At 45.0% G+C, this 15,753-nt stretch overlaps 1 long non-coding RNA gene across 1 annotated transcript; it reads left to right on the plus strand.

The window, feature by feature from the left end:
- Positions 1-497: 497 nt before the first annotated feature.
- Positions 498-2,191, plus strand: LOC135383253 (uncharacterized). Its single transcript, XR_010419772.1, has 2 exons — positions 498-661; positions 1,869-2,191. It is a non-coding gene; the product is annotated as an uncharacterized LOC135383253 (long non-coding RNA).
- The last annotated feature ends 13,562 nt before the right edge of the window (positions 2,192-15,753 follow it).

Raw genomic sequence — 15,753 nt, forward strand, 5'->3', positions numbered from 1 at the left:
TCTTCATTAATTTTCTTTTTGTTGCGGAACAGCAAGCCCACGTCCCGTTTGGCTGACCTTTCGGCCGTTTCTTTTCCTTTCGCCTAATAAATATATCCCCCCCCCCTGTGGGGCCTTTGACACACTCTCAATTATTACATAAATAGATAGTTGGTGGTAGTGATATTTAGTGATAGTGCTAGTTCGAGTTATATAGTGCTGGATAGTGCTAGTAGATGGGTGGTGGGTCGGATGTAAACGAAAAAAAAGTACATAAGAAATACGAGTAATGCTAACACATTTCCGCCGTATTAATTACATTAATCATTCATTTTTCTCGAAGTGGGGACAGCATGATACCGGGGGGCTTAATCGCTTCATCGTCGTTACGGTCGTTACAAGCTAACGAGTGGCTGGAAATTCAAAAAGGCGGGCGGGTAATTTAAAAAGGTGGGCACGTGATAAAACACGTGCACGGCGCTCTTCGCGCGATACGTGAAGGCCGTGGTACACGTCACGCGCGATATGTCACGTGCCCACCTTCTTGAATGTTCCGCCACTCGTTAGCTTGACTCAGAAGACTCAGCCTTCTGTTGCCAATGATCTTCATTGACATGGCTGGTGACACCTCCGTAACCACAGACGTCTTCAGGTGATTTCAGGATACACCAGACTCCTTCAGGTAACCTCAAGTGATTCTAGACGCCTTCATGTGATTTCAGGTGACTCCAGACGTCTTTAGGTGTCTCCAGATGCCCTCAGATGATTTCTATTTTCAAGTGACTCCAGTCGCCTTCCGATGGCTTCGGGTGATTTCAGGTGTCAGAGAAGACCTGTCACAGACCTTCACACTATTGTACCATGCTGAGCTGCTTTGTTAGACCTCGAAGTCCACTACCACGGGTTATTTGTGTTTTTGTGGCGGGAAATAGCGGTAGAACATGGTGTGATGGCATCATCTGCTGTTCCCCTTTTTCAAATTCTGTAGCCATTTCACGAGCCCCCTCCGGATCTGTCACAACTATCCTCGGAGCCCCGCCTCACAGTTTAGGAATGACTCAGCTACAGTGTTCTTAAATGCGGTCTCAGAGCACTGGAACTTTGTGCCTGCATCAATGTAATTGAACTATTGAATCAACAGTTGCCCCTAAGCTCTAGTAGTAGGTTCCTTGAATCAAGTGCGATGGTTTTAGGTTCATATATGCCGACATCCTGGCAAAATTTTGATATTTCAAATTTACCAATGTATAAAATTGTAGTGTTTATTGTCGTTGATGTCGCTTGAGATCCACATAGAACCTCTCATGCGCTTTCCAACGGCACGTCGATCGTCGACACGTCGCTACGTCGACACGTCGATCGGCGTCCTAGCTTCAGGTGTTCGCGAGATGGACTGTCCCCAAGATGAGCAAACCCTTATATTTTCATCCCTCACGCACGCGCCCGCCACACTCAGACCAGTCACCACAATGACCAATGACCTCCTTAGCTAGAATCTCACACGTGTAAGCTCTCGGTATTTATATGATTATTTGTTATCGGTTTATTACTAACCGAGTTATCGCGTCAAGAAATTCGGCATCATTTTGTTGCATCATAAATTTTGGCCTTAGTAGCAAGCCAAACTTCTAGACGTTTTTAAGTCAAAAGTACGCACAAAATGTGTTATGTGAAGTTATGCAGGTGCTTATGCTCATACAGGTGTTTACATATATATTTATACATGTATGATGTATGAACTGTCGTGGTCACTATATTACTGAATCTCATGTTTCCTTGGACACGCTCCGCTAAGCGCTGACTGTGACAATGACAATGAAAGAAGACTGCTTACCTGAGACTTGCCTGTATGATTTCGTGTGGCTCTTTTCATTGCGTTGTCCTTACAGGTGTTGCCAATAAACGATACCATACCGGAAACAGACCACCTGCAAAGTGACGGCCACAGTTCAGTTGCTATTTGCACTGTTCTCCGGTATTCGGGCACTTACCTGAGCGAGGCCACGGAAACCGGAGATTGGTTAACAGCGGCTACGAAAGCACATACCTCAACATTGTATTGGACCTATGGTTGAGCTTGGCCTCCTCTGGAGCACCGAACAGTGGTGACGAAACCCCAGCCTGCTTCAGACGTTTTCGCACTTCTCCTGGGGCGGCACCTTCGTATGCATCGGCAGCAAAAAGAGCTGAGCAAACACGTCCTGTGTCTTGATTCTGTGTCTGTGTCTTGACCTTGTGTCTGTCCGTATTTCATAGCCAAGTGCTTCGAAACACTTTCGTTTCGGTGCACAGTCCTTCAGAATCCTATGTTAGAAAACGCCAGTCGTCGAACATGAACGGTTTCTCCATCCGCGAACAGTACGACGCACAGCAGGCGTCCTTCAAATACGTGATGAAGCAGCGACAGACAAGTGATCTGATTACTTTCACCAACCTATACTTTCCGCTTTGCGCGACCAATGTTACCACCATGGTGATCACTGCGAGCGGTGTGTGTGTACAAACATCACAAGCCAAATGGCTCGGCACACCCAAGTAGCACACCAATACTGAACCCATACGGGCTGTCAAGATTACCAATATTGGCCCTATATGGGCTGCCAATATGGGACCAATATGGGAGTGCAGCCAGACTTGATATTGGACCAATATGGACTCCCCATATTGGCAAGCCCATTTTGCTGATATTGCGCCAATATATTTGTGATAACGCCAACGGGGAGTACGTGTAATAATAAAGCATTATCCGGTTTAATACCCACCGATATTTCTTCTCTCTACCTTTCGCTTTTTCATTTCTGCAGATCTTCTTATTGATGCACGTTGCATATCATTACAAAAACAAGACTGCATCACCCAAAAAACGAAGAACAGGTGCTATGCCAGTCTTGCTGAAGAACCCATGCAGTCGCATTGCCAACTGTAGGATGGGACAATAAGCGAAACTTTGCCCACGCCACATTTCAAAAATAGTACTGCTCTCGCCCCAAAAACGAACAGCAGGATCAATTAGTGCTAGGCAGACAGTCCCACACTGAACTGCCTCGTATTACCAACTCTAGGATGGGAAAAGCCAATGCCAAACATCCCTGAGGAGCCTTCATTGGGATCGCAATAGTGTATGCAGCAAAGATATACAACCCGATCCTAGAATACAAAGGAGCGAAACACTTTCATGACGGTGACGGACATACGCCTCAGCAACTAACACTGTTCAGTGACTTGAAAGCACCTGGCTTTACAGAAGAGACATCCCTTCCTATCAAACATTGTGTTTTTTACTTGACCTACCGCAATTCCGTTATCATTAGAGAAACCAGCGACATCTTAGCCCGCATGAAACGTCCAATCCGACAGTGGTGCATGCACGTTAGTTGCAGGACACGTGATTTCGCTCAAATGACTACGCTCTCAGTCGGTTCCACCGATTGCCATTGACATCGCGAAGCCATCTTGCTTCGCGATGCAAGACGCAAGAGGCTTCGGCAGTAGTGGTACACACTGACCACTGGCTGCTGGCAAGACACAGGGGATGTGGGCACCATTAAATTAGCAAATAATTAGCAATTAGGACCCCCCGAGTAATCAGCATCCTCCAGTGAGTCACCACACCAACTGGGGAGCATCTAACTCGTGTCCACACCACCCTGTGTGTTGCTGGCAACCAGTGGTCATCAAAAAGAAAAAAATAGAGAGAAATAGAGTGGACAGAAACAATTTATTCGAAAATCAATGATGCCCTGTCGAAGAAATCACTCTGAAACGGCTGAGTGACCAGCGACCGCATTGCTGCTTGTTGACGGCCGGTAGTTGCAGGGATCGACGTCAGGTGGCTACCTAGTCGCAAGGCATCACTCCAGATGGTGCCACAATCATGGCTCTATGCGTGAAAGACAAAAGAACAACAAAATACTAGCAGCGGGTAAAAATTGCAACAAGAAAGACACTGCTATACATGTCTAAACATGCGAGAGTGTGTACAAAACATCGGGAATGAGGCCTTACCGCTACGGCAAATGCTAAACATGCGACAGCACGGAGAAAAGGCTTAAGTCGAACGCTTAGCCCTGCGTCACCCACATCGTTACGAAACTCGAGGGCTAACACAAGATAAAAACAGCAAACGCACAAGCACTGCTAAACAAGAGAGAACTGATGTTCTGAGGCGGGAACACATAGAACGTACAAATACCTATACAACGCGGGTTACATACATACATACAATGTGGGTTCCAGTCCTATAGCTGGCTAAGCTTTTCAGTGACTTCCATCTTTCACTGCTAAACAAGTCCAGACATGCGACAGCACAGAGAAAACACATCGGGAGAAAAGCCTTAAGACGATCGATTAGGACTAACCGCAGGGTCACCACACAACAGCTAACAGAAGATGACAACCACAAAATGCTAGACGCAGGGTAAAAAAGGAACACCGCTAAACGTGCGACAGCATGGCGAAAAGGTTTAAGATGCACAACGCTACGAATGGCGTGGAAGTCACTGCTAAACAAGTCCAGTCATGCGGGGCAAAAGGCTTAAGACGAGCTCGGTAAAAATGTGCAAACATCGGGAAAGAGGCCTGACTGCTACAGCAAATCACTCACCTCTCCCTCGCATCGACGGAGCGTCTGCTCCTGTCAACAGCAGGCCTTAACTGACGTGGCGTGGCAACGGCAGTGGAGTGCAGCTGTAGCTTCCACAGTTTCGCCACGAAAACCACCGCCCCTCTTGACCACGTGATCATCCGTAACGAATCCCGACAAATTAGCCGGAAAACGGCGCCAAAAAGCGCGCGCTGGCTGATCGAACTGCGCATGTGCGCTGCGTGCCCTCTCCACACCCTCTCACTCGAATTCTCTCCCCCCCTCTGTTCCGAGCGCTTCGCCAGGCCATCTGCTAATATTATCGAGCAGCAGAAAATGAAAATCCAGAAGACGAAGGAATTCACATGTACAAATTTATTGACACGGTAAACATATAAACAAGAAGCAACATTTGAATGCAAGTAAATGTACACGATTATTACAGAATACTGTAGAATAAATAAAGAATAAATAGTGCCGAGCAACAGCAAGTGTGACTATCATATTATACAATCCTGAAGGGAACCTATTAGGTTTGGAGAAAGTAGATATTATTACACACATACATAGCACGTGATGAGTCGCAGAAGCCATCCTCTTCATCCCAGCTCAATAACTAGAATTGTCAGGTGACAGGGGCCACATGCTCGCGAATCGCAAGGCCACGAACAGCTGTCGGAGTCTGAATAAAAAAAAGGAACCTGTTAATGATATGGTAAACCCGAGCCCAGGCAACGTTAATTGGCTGAATACGCTATGCAAGATATGCTCTCGTTACGCTCCTAATGACAAAATTCGAGGAGCCCGGCGTACGCGATGCATGCTGTTTTCCTTTTCATGCAGAACAGTGTATTACACATAAGACATTCAAATAGCGCAACAAAACGCAACAAGTAACGCCACGCATAACCATCTAACAGATCATGAGTGATAACCGGCAGAAAGTGATGTAAAACGGGACAAGGCGTTCCTCCATACACACAGTTAGGCGACACTATTGAACGTCTGATCACTGACATACATCATACGTTTGTCTGCTTACCTTTCATTCAGGCGTTCGTCCATGGCTCGAACATCTTCGAAATCCACGAAACGAAATCACCGTCTCCTCACATACGTAGACGCAGCTACACAACGGTCAGACGAGTCGGCGCCTCGGAGAAACGAACGCGGGAGAATCCACCAGTTAAATGAGCCTCAGCCAATCATGATCGAGAAAGGTCACGTGGGAGACCGGAGCCAATGGAAAGTAAATAGCCGAAATTTGGCGGGAAATGCCAGCGGCGACACTATTTTCGCGGCGGCGAAACCCGCTTACTGTGCCTCCTCTGGCAACGGCAGAGCAACTGACTCCACGAGACGCACGAGAGCCAACTCTCGACTGATGGAAGCGCCGCCTCTCTCATCCCCTCGTGGGCGCGCTCCCAAGGGCCCGAAACGCGCCAGTTCCTTTGCGGGATAAAGTGAGGCGCTTCATTCGTTTCACGTCATCGGACGTCAGAAAACGTCATAAATTAAACGTCATGGAGACAACCGGTGGCTAGTGATTACTGATGGGTTCCCATGAGGATGAATTCGTTTTTTGAGCGATAATCGGCCGTTTTCAAATTTGTTCGCGAGCGCTCAAACAGGCGACAGCGCGGCAGCTGTTCCGGTTGGAGCCGGCGTCCAGGGAGTCGCCGGCGTCCGTTGCAGACGGCTCGTGTTGTGTAGCGGTTGTGTTGGACTATGAGTTCTGATTTTTCCTGTTTAAAAACGCAAGCTGTATCATGTGAGTGTCCTCGAACAGTCACAGCTACCAGGGAAGATGCCTGCGCAACATTTCTGCTCTGCTTCTTGGTGAAGAAACTATTCGAGCGTCCGAAGGCCTCGTACCCTATACCCGGTCAACGACTGCCAACAGGTAAGTTATTTGTGGTTGCTTGTTGACTTACAACACCGCATTCACTTCGTGCATTGTGAATAAGTTGCGTAACAGTTACCGTAAATCGGGACCGGAATACGCTGCGACCGAGACAGACAGTGTAGCTTTGCAGATACGATGGTAGACTATATTTCTTTTCGTGAAACAATATCATCCAAATGTTATGATTAAATACCCGCTCACGTCGTACTGTATATGACAGTACTGTAAGTATGATTCTCGGTGACTTCGCTCGACCATGCGCTCGGAAAGTTTCGTCCGACTCGTTGACTTAGTAGCTGTTCTGTAGGTAGCGCCAAAGCCAAGTTTGTCAGGCTATTAGGCATGAATATATCATTGTGAAGTAGCGCAATAAAAATTATTTTTTTGTACTAAGGTCGCTCATCACACTGGCTGCGAGATTCTCACAAGCCGCCTACCACCGTTCTTATTTTTCGCGTTCAATGGCACCTTTATTCTTTCTATGTACATTGCACCTTTCACATGCATAGCTGTATATCTGATAATTTTTTTTTCATCTTGCAGCCACTGAGCTCCAGTCCCCAGTAGCAGTCCTTGCCAGAGGCAGTCCGACATTATCAGGCTTCTTCAAGCAAATACTGGAGCAATATTAATATCATGCTGTGTACGTGTTGCTTGCATAACCATATGTCGCACAATAAAACACTTCATGTAACAAAAACAACCAAGGCTCCGTCATATTCCAGTAACTCCCACTGCATTCCGACAAACGCAAACAAACAAATAACAGTGAATGGAAGAAAAAAGGAACAACAAAGCAAAACGCGAAGCAGAGCAGAGAGGAGGAAAGTAGTGAGAGAGAAACGGATGACACGTCATTTACGTCATTCGCGACATAATCAAAAAAGAAAAAAAATAGGGTGGCTAGTCCTCAGTCATTGGTCCAGCTCCGGAGGTCACGTGAGTTTTCAGCTACAATACATCTCTACTACAGCTTCGCGCCCCTGGCGTTCCCTGCAGAGCCGAGTTTCGGTTTCACTCTTTCTTCTCTCGGCGCGCGCTGTTAGTGGCAACGGGTTGCTTCTTCGCTTCTGTTTCAATCTCGCTTCTTTGCGTATGTTCATTTGAAAACTCTTCATAAAGGGAGCACGAACTGCGCTTGCGTCATCATTCTGATCAAATACTTGGAAAACGTCATCTGTGGAGGAAGCCTTTTAAGTCCACTGTCTGGAATGGTTGCAAGCACGTCATGAAATGCGCCAGGAACAGATGAAGACGGTCGACCGCATCTTACCGTCGGACAGGCGGACAAAAAAGAAGTCCAGCTTTAGCATGGCTAATCTATATTGGGAACACAGTTTGGATCTAGAAGACGATGTGTAGATAAAAGAGATGCATTTCTGTACAAGACTCATTCTCTTCTTTTTCTTTCGTGCAACGTGTACACACGCAACATGTCTTCCTCAGAGCCTTTTTGTTTCAGACATCCTTTTCGTTGTATTTTAAGTGGTCCCTCCATGTGCGGTAAATACATGTTCATAGCGAACATGTTGAGGAACCTGAATGATGTCGTGGCCAGAGTGTTGAACCGGAATCGAACTGAACCGGAGTTTTTTGCCAACCCGAACCTAAGCTGCGCCACTATATTTTCACCGGCCTGGAACCGAACCTGAACCTGAGCTAACGAAAAATAGCGTTCCGCACCAGTTCCAGAAATGATTCAGGGCTCTTCTCTATCACCTTTGGACGCGAATGCTACCTGGGCATGCATGCATCGCACTCATGACCAGAGCTCGGCATTTCGGTCCGAAATAACTCACGATCACGATCATCTGATAAGGCGAGCGTGAGGCTGAAGCCAACTCGCTCTCACGCTCAGGCTGATATGGCGCGCGATCGCTGTGCATCATGAGCGCGATACTGGATGGCACTCATCCTCGCGCCCCTGATTATCGCAATCACGACGTCGAACGAATGAGTTGATCGCGCATGCTGCGATCACCATGAGGGTGATTGCATGAGTGCGATCACGATATCAGGCAAACGCCGTTCGTGTGATATCTAGGCATTATCGCACTCACGCGATCACCATGCAATTGCGTTGTTGACACGTGGCATCGTGCACACAGCAAAGGCAGTGAGGGCGTGAATTTCCTGTTGTGATTGTGCTTTTATGCCAAAATAGCTGTTCGACGTCGGGTGTGGGGTCTTTTGGACACTGGTTCTGCGACAGGTACTGCGCCGCTGCTACAGCAAAGAATCATGTCCGATCGCGTTGATAAGCCCCACACCATGGGTGACTTCGCTGTCCCCGATTGGCTGCAAGACCACTTCAAATATATCGGCAGCTCTAGTGACGGCGAGAAGACATTTATGATGTGCCTTCACTGTAACACGCAAAAGATTGGAAAGAGAAGAGCAGTGGGAAATTTCGTACGACATCTAGAGGTAAGCCCTTTGTGTTCCATGTAATAATATTCCGGATAGAAACATTGTGCAACCCAATCTTTGCCTGCCTCAAAAATACGTGCTCAAATTCTCGGCTAGTCTATCGGCGCAATGTGTTTTGTACTTAACGTAATGATACCCCAGAGTCTGGGAGTCAGCAAATTTGAATTTCTTGGCAGAGCTTGCCAAGCTTGCAATTAACTATTGCGTGGAGCTCCAACTAAAACCATGGCACATGGCCTTTTTCATGGCTCATTAGATCAGTATGGAGACGGGAACAACAGCACGTGCTAAAATTGTATAATGACGTGACGTACTTACAACCCGCAAATTGGAAACTGCGCTTCGGAATTTAATAGATGAAATCATAACCGCTTGTAGCAAACTCCACTGCTGCGCTGATTGTAAATATATGTTGGCAAAAGTCGACAATTTTACTTTCACTTTATTGTATTGCGACCCCTATTCGTTAATCACCTAATCATCAAGGCACATCTCATCCTGCCCATTGTGCCGCGGGGTAGTGGCCCGCACCTCACGTGACGAAATTCATCATCATTAATTTATCTGTTGTTGTTGTTTATTGCATTGCAGCTGATGCACAAAAATGAGCACGCCGCTGTTGAAGCGAAGAGGAGGAGAACATCATCGGCTGAGCCATCTGCCCGTCAACCTCTAAGGAAGTTGAATTCGTCAGAGACCCAACAGGCATTCAACAGGCTCGTCACAGAAATGATCGCCACTGACGGGCTCTCATTGAACCTTACTACCGGCGTTGGATTTCAAAGGCTGGTATCTTTTCTGAGGCCTGATGTCAACATACCATCACCAAGGACTATAAGCCGACAACTGGAAAAGCTGGCGCGGGTTTACGCAGTGCCCAGCCTGAAAGAGGAGATAAGCAAATGTGGACCTATGACACTGCATTTCATAGTGGACATCTGGTCTAGTCGAGCCAGATCTTCCATACTAGGAGTCAAAGTACAGTACATTAAAGACTGGTCCCTCGTTTCCCATGTCGTTGCGTTCAGACACCTTCTACACTGTAAAAAATTGCCGTAAAGTTTACGGTCAAAATCCATTTTTTGCCGTAAAAAGAACAGGTATGCTACCGTAATTGGAAATACGGTCCAAGTAGTGTAATTAATATGGCACCACTGAAATATGCCGTAATTATGAGGTTATCACCGTAAATAAGACGGTAGTGCGTCCGTAATCCTGACTACGGTCAAATGGCTGTATATTTTACGGTAGTCCTCCATATTGTCACATTGCTTTCCAGTATCTGACATCGTGCTACGCTTTGGAAACAGTGAATTTTAATAAATGGTTGATTGCAGTACATGTATACATGCATCTGGTGGCACAGTGTTGTTATGCATTGTATTTCATTAGATGCCAATTTCATACTTCAGTAACTTTCATATCTACTGCTGTACGTTCACACCTCGGGATGTCTTACAAACAGTGGATATCATTGTTTAGCACACCGTGTGCTCTAAAGACAAGAACACACGAAAAACAGACACGAACAGACGGGAGCTTTTACTGTTCAGGATATTTAATATGACAAAGTACCCTTGTGCAGCGTGTACTAGCGACAGAAACGCAATGACACTGGGGCCCAGCCTACACTGCCAGCTTCTTCACTACAAAGCCTACTTACGCTGGGAACAGCGTGACGGATTTCTAATATACACAGATATTACATAAACGGACAGAAAAATTCGTGCCAAAAAGAAACAGAACAGGGCTGCAGCGCGCAATGTTGCCGGCAGCAGTGTAGCCGCGTCGGCGGCATTTGCAAAGTCAACGATGGCGAAGGGCGCACACATCGTCATCGCGAACGTCATTTTCAAATTGACAGACGGCGTTTGCAAATGGCGACGGGGAAGTCGATGCAAGTTCTATGTGTCCAAATGCAGCGGGTTTCAGGTATGTATAAAGTGTTATTGTGTCTCAACACTCACCTCACATTGCGCTGTGATCATATTTCGCATTGCCGAAAGGTGTATCCGCAGCGCACGTTTAATTATTGCACGATTACGTCTTCCCTACTAGGCAGAACGGGGCCGCCTCACGAAGCAGATTAGAAGTTCAAATCCCGCTGGCGGAGCAAATAAACGTACTGTACTCCCAGAAGACGCGTACTTTCGCCTTATTGCACGCGAAAAGGAAAATGATCCTGTGTACTATTTCCAGGCACCGTTACTTGAAGCTACTGCCTGCTATAAGAAACTGAGCAAGCTCCGAGCGCATATGCCCACTGATGTAACCTGGAGGTAAGTTATCTTGCTGATGTGTTAGATTTACTTCTTTGTCCCACATCAGTGCTTCAAGATACTGAATGCTAAACCGTTCTGCTGTAAATTTTGTATTCTAGGTGAAAAGATCTAAGAACATGCGTATAGGACATATGATGGGCTTCATATGCGTATGTACTTGTCGATGTGGTGTTACTTGTACGATGTCGTGGTTGTTGAACATGTTTTACGTGTTCTTGACGCCTGTCTAATTTGTTCGGTTCCAATCTGTTCCAGCAGAGATGGTCACTTCTGGGCACACCATCCTTCCTGGCCAAGTCGCGTGGAAAGGCATCCAAGACACGCTTGGCCTTGGATCACTTGCTGAAAGAAGACCCAGGAGTGGGCATCTCTTTTGCAAGGTTTCTCGTGACACAGAGTGAGTATTTATCGTCAATCGGTCTTGCATCACCTTATCGTTTCAATCCTTCACTCTGCAGCAGCACATTTCAACTAGAAACTGATATTATTCCGGCTTATTTTATTTAGCCGTTTGTACCGCCGTTCTTTAGTGACTGTAACACATGTCTGGAAAGGTAGAACATAGCTGGTGTCCCTTATAACTTCATATGAAATTAGGGTTTTTTGTTGGGTTGGCATGCTGCTTGTCCAACCTTGGACATTAGCATTCCTTTGCGATTTAAATCGCGTCTTTTTACCCACTTAGAATTTGCTGCAATAAGTGCATAGCATGGCGGATAATGTTCGGTGTCCCTCTCCTTATTTTTTGTCGGAAACAAAGTCGTTGAGTAAAGCTACTGGTCGCTGGCTAGTACATGTAGCTGCCTATCTTAAATATTGAGAGCTGGGTGATTTCACGCCGGATCAGGCAGGGTGGTCCGGTCGACCTGTTCAATTTTTTTCTTTCAAACATATTTTAAAGCCTTGTCCCTAGGAGGCATATTGGCGCTGAAAGAAGTTGAAAATAATTGGTGGTTATTTTTTAATGCAATATTATTCAGATGTGGGCATTTCGACCATTGCGCTTCCGACGCAGTGTGATGCCGCGTATCATCATAACTTTTTGACATATTTAGCTGAATTTGTTTTCCACGTATTGTCTGGGGTGGGTTGCACTGCATACGAAGTTCTGAAGATCCTAAGGTTTGCCTTTGAGGAGATAAAAAATCGCAAAGTTGCCTCATTTGTAAAATATGGTACGTTTTGGCTGTGATGGCCAGTAGTTAACTACATGTAGTTAAACTACTACTTAAACTACCTGAATGTAGTTAAAAAGTAGTTATGAACTACTTGCAGAATTGTAGTCGCAACTACTAGTTAAAATACTATTTCGAGTAGTTAACTACAGTAGTTAGGTTACTGCATGTGCCAACTACTTCCGATTTTGCCACAAGTTTTACGACACGACTGTGCTTCAGACGTTTACCTTGAGCTACATGTTTGATGAGAACGGAGGTGTAGAGCAATTGTGCCGTGCATGTGTACTAAATCTTCACTTTTAATGCTTGTCTAGTGAAGCCTCATTTGCATGAATTTGCATTGAAACCGCACAGGGTGGCTACATGATCGATCATCGTGGCTAAGCCAAAATATTTTACGGTCCACAGTGGCGCAATCGGCACCCACCACAATATTTGTGCGTGGTGCATTAATCTGTGGCGAAGGAGCCTGAGTGTAAATGGCGTACATGGTCCGTCGTAAGCGGAAGCTTTCACTCCATAGAAAATATTTCCGCAGCAAGCTCTTTTGTCAGCGCATAATATACAAGAGTCAGGCAGTGGACTTTACGACAGTATGTGAATTAAATGACGTAGGCACAAGAGTATATTTTAAATAACATTATCACTGCTTGTGATTCATATTTAGGTGTCCAAGAATACTACAAGGGATTGGTGTTGATGGACAACGTTAAGTATGTAGTTATAGATGTATTTAAACTACATTGCAGTAGTTAAAGAAGTAGTTTTGACTACTCTTCTGAAAAGTAGTACTAGTTAAACAACTCAATTAGAGTAAACTAGTAAAAGTAGTAGTACTAGTTAAACTACTCCACTGCGAAGTAATTAGTAGTTATAGTTTAACTACTGTAGAAGTAGTTAGTGGCCATCACTGCGTTTTGGGAACCTCACAACTCGTCCCCCATTTGTGATACCGGAAAGTAATCTGCATCATTGTGTTCGTCTCGAAATGCGCTTTCTTCGCATAGCGAGTACATCGTATTGTGAATTAGGGCAACGGCCCCAACAGTCTTTTTATGAGGGGTGCTTATGGAAAATACGTAAATTCCACAGCGCGTATCCCATATACACTTCCCACAAACACTTCCCACTCGTGACATCGTTCATTTTACTCACACACCACAGACGTTCTTCGGGACGACTCAAAACAGCACATTAAAAAAAAATGCTTCAGGGATGGTCAAAGTTAGGTTCGTAACACAATGTCGTCCGCAACGTAATTTCGACCATCTCTGAAGCAAAATTTTTTTTGATGTGCTGTTTTGAGTCGTCATGAAGAACGTTTGTGAGTAAAATGAACGATGTCACGAGTGGGAATATATGGGATGCGCGATGTCGAATTTACGCATTTTCCGTAGATACCCTTCACAAAAATACCGTTGGGGACGTTGCCCTTATTCGCAATACGATGTACGCGCTATGCGGAGAAAGGGCATTTAGAGACGAACACAATGATGTAGGTTATGTTCGAGTATCACAACTGGGGGCCGAGTTGTGAGGTTCTCAAGGCGTACCATATTTTACAAATGAGGCAATTTTGCGATTTTTTATCTCCTCAAATGCAAACCTTAGGATCCTCAGAACATAGGATGCAATGCTACCCACCCGAGACACAAGGTGAAAAGAAAATTCAGCTGAATATGTCAAATAGTTATGAAGATACGTGGCGTCAAACTGCGTAGGAAGTGCAATGGTCGAAATGCCCACATCTGAATGATAATTCATTGAAAAATAACCACCAATTATTTTCAACTACTTTCAGCGCCAATATGCCTCCTAGGGACAAGTGTTTAATATATGTTTGAAAGAAAAAAAATGGAGAGGTCGACCGGACCACCCTGCCTGATCCTGCGTGAAATCACCCAGCTTCTGTTTCTCCCTAGCAGTAAAAAAGTGTGGTACCCTCTGTAAGGCGGCTTGTGCACCGCGATGCTGTGCTCTGCTCTCCGTAGTATTTATTCATCCAGAATGCAAGAAGCATTACAGAGTTGTTTCTTTGTTATGACTATAGTCTAAAAACTGAGTAGTAAAGAAAAAGAAAGTCCACTTTGATTACAAAATGTTATACTGGTGCGGCGTAAAATGATTAGTTGGTAAAATGAATGCAAGGCAAATGGGGAGGTGGTTCCAATCATGATTTGTGCTCGGAACAAAGAAATCAGTGTTAGATTCAACAAACTAACCTTCTCATTCCTGCATGCATCCCCCGTGGCACTACTCATCAAAATTAAAAATATATACTTCGCTTCACCGACGGCATTGCTAATTCTTTCACTTAACACGTATCTTGTGATTGGAACTACCTGTTGAATTTCTCGGCATGAATTTCTCGGCATGTATTTCCTGGAATAATCTCAGTGACATTTGTGACTCTATGAGTGAAGCATGGTTATTTTGTAACCAAACATATTCTTCTTTACAACAATTTTAGACCACATCTATAATGACAAACACTCTAACATCATTGCGTCTTCACACAGTCACTCCACACAAATCATCAATGTCTAACAAGATTTAAATCAAATATGAGTGATTTAAGGTCTTTATGACCAGTATAAGACCTTAAGATATTTCTTTGCTTGTATTGGAAAGTACTCAGCCACCACCATAAAGGTGTCTGTACTAGTGCCACCATACTGAATGTGTAATGTGTGTGCATCCGGAGCTGCATTCCAGTGGTAGCACTGTCGTACTACATATCCTGCATTTTCTTTCTTACAGGAGTATACTGTGTACCAGCCCTGCAGGGGCAGCAAGCTGAAGAATAGAGCCGCAACCACGAAGAAGTTCTGGGGATTGTATCGAAAACAGCAGAAGTGTAAGGGAACGTTTTACTTGCTAACCAGATACACTTAATGTACTTTGCAACTCTAAGATGTTGTTTTGATCGCTGCAGATTCAACAGACTTCACAGATTTTCTACCCTTTCTCTGTATGTACAATAAATGATTGATCCTGTACTCTATGACTTGTGTCACACATTACTGCATGACTTGTAATTCCATTAAAAGAAGTCACACAATTACACATCCTACGGTGCTGTTCCCAAATTTGTGAGAATTAATGCACTCCACACTTCAACCAAAAGCCGACTCTCTCAGGTGGCTGTGAAAATTACGGGAAAGAGGCGGCAACATAGCTGCCATTAAAATCCCTGTAAATTTTACGGCTGCATTTTTTGTAAGACACCGTAATTTTCACGGAAAAAAAACAGCATTCTGGTTACATCAAAATTACCGTAAATTTAACGCAGTACTTCTCCAGAAGTGGCCGTAATGTTAACGGGAAAAGTCCGGCAACATAGCTGCCATTAAAATATACATAAATTTTACGGTAGTTTTTTTACAGTGTAGGGCC

The sequence above is a fragment of the Ornithodoros turicata genome, chromosome 2 (genome assembly GCF_037126465.1).
Source record: "Ornithodoros turicata isolate Travis chromosome 2, ASM3712646v1, whole genome shotgun sequence".
NCBI classification, from domain to species: Eukaryota; Metazoa; Arthropoda; class Arachnida; order Ixodida; family Argasidae; genus Ornithodoros; species Ornithodoros turicata.